The sequence below is a fragment of the Hippocampus comes genome, unplaced genomic scaffold (genome assembly GCF_001891065.2).
Source record: "Hippocampus comes isolate QL1 unplaced genomic scaffold, H_comes_QL1_v1.1 scaffold130, whole genome shotgun sequence".
In the NCBI taxonomy this organism is placed as follows: Eukaryota; Metazoa; Chordata; class Actinopteri; order Syngnathiformes; family Syngnathidae; genus Hippocampus; species Hippocampus comes.
Genome location: NW_017842057.1, coordinates 719,074 through 719,997, shown reverse-complemented (window position 1 = coordinate 719,997; position 924 = coordinate 719,074).

Here is a 924-nt window from a genome sequence, read left to right as displayed (position 1 = left end):
CTTAAATTGCATATCACGGCAGACATCTCAAAATACATAGTCTTCTGGGGGCTTAGCATATGTTAATACATTTTGGTAGAGAGGAATATAGGCCTACTGTCATATAGGTTATGTTATCGGGCATCCTTCTAATTCCCTTGAACAACCAAGATTGAACTTTTGAACTCTTTATAATTTCTATTATCTAGTCCAGTTAAAGTCCAGGGGAGGAAGCCCCATCATAGTAAAGAGGATACTAATGTGATGTGTGTAGTTCTTCATAGCCTCTTCATTTTGCTCTCAAAGTGCACGGAATTGATGGATTTTTAACAGAATGTAGAAAAAATTTCTCATGCCCCCGGACCCTCCTACAGGGGCTGTGTTCCCCTTGGGGCTAAGCCCCCTTGTTCTTCAAACCTAGTGACGCCCCTGTCTGTGACCCTGGCATACAACAAGGCGTCTTTTCCAGGTTCTTAACTCTGGTGATATAAGCCAGTCTGCGAACACAAACAACTACAATAAAACACACCAGAAATAAAAGATTAATCTGTCGCTAGTCGTTTTCAACAAAGAGAGTGTTGCCATTCGAGATTACTAGAAGTCTCCAGTTCAACTCAGAACAGAATGAAAATTTGTAAAATGCTCCCACGGATGCCTACACTAAAAGATCGCTGATTGGCTCATTTTGCTGTCAATCATAACGAGATTCCGCCTCAGACAGATCATCCAATCCTCATGCAGAAAGCTCAGCGTCGAGGCGGGGCCGATACACGCCCACTGTCCGTAGACTCCCAGAGACGCCGGGAGTCCGTGGGCGGGACAAAAACCAGTTTGTATCCAATGGCTCGTCTCCGTTCAACGCATTGGGACAACCTACCCTGAACTCTCGAGTCGCCAGGCGTCCGGGCAATAGACGCTCTGCGGACCCTCGGCGTCCACCGTTTC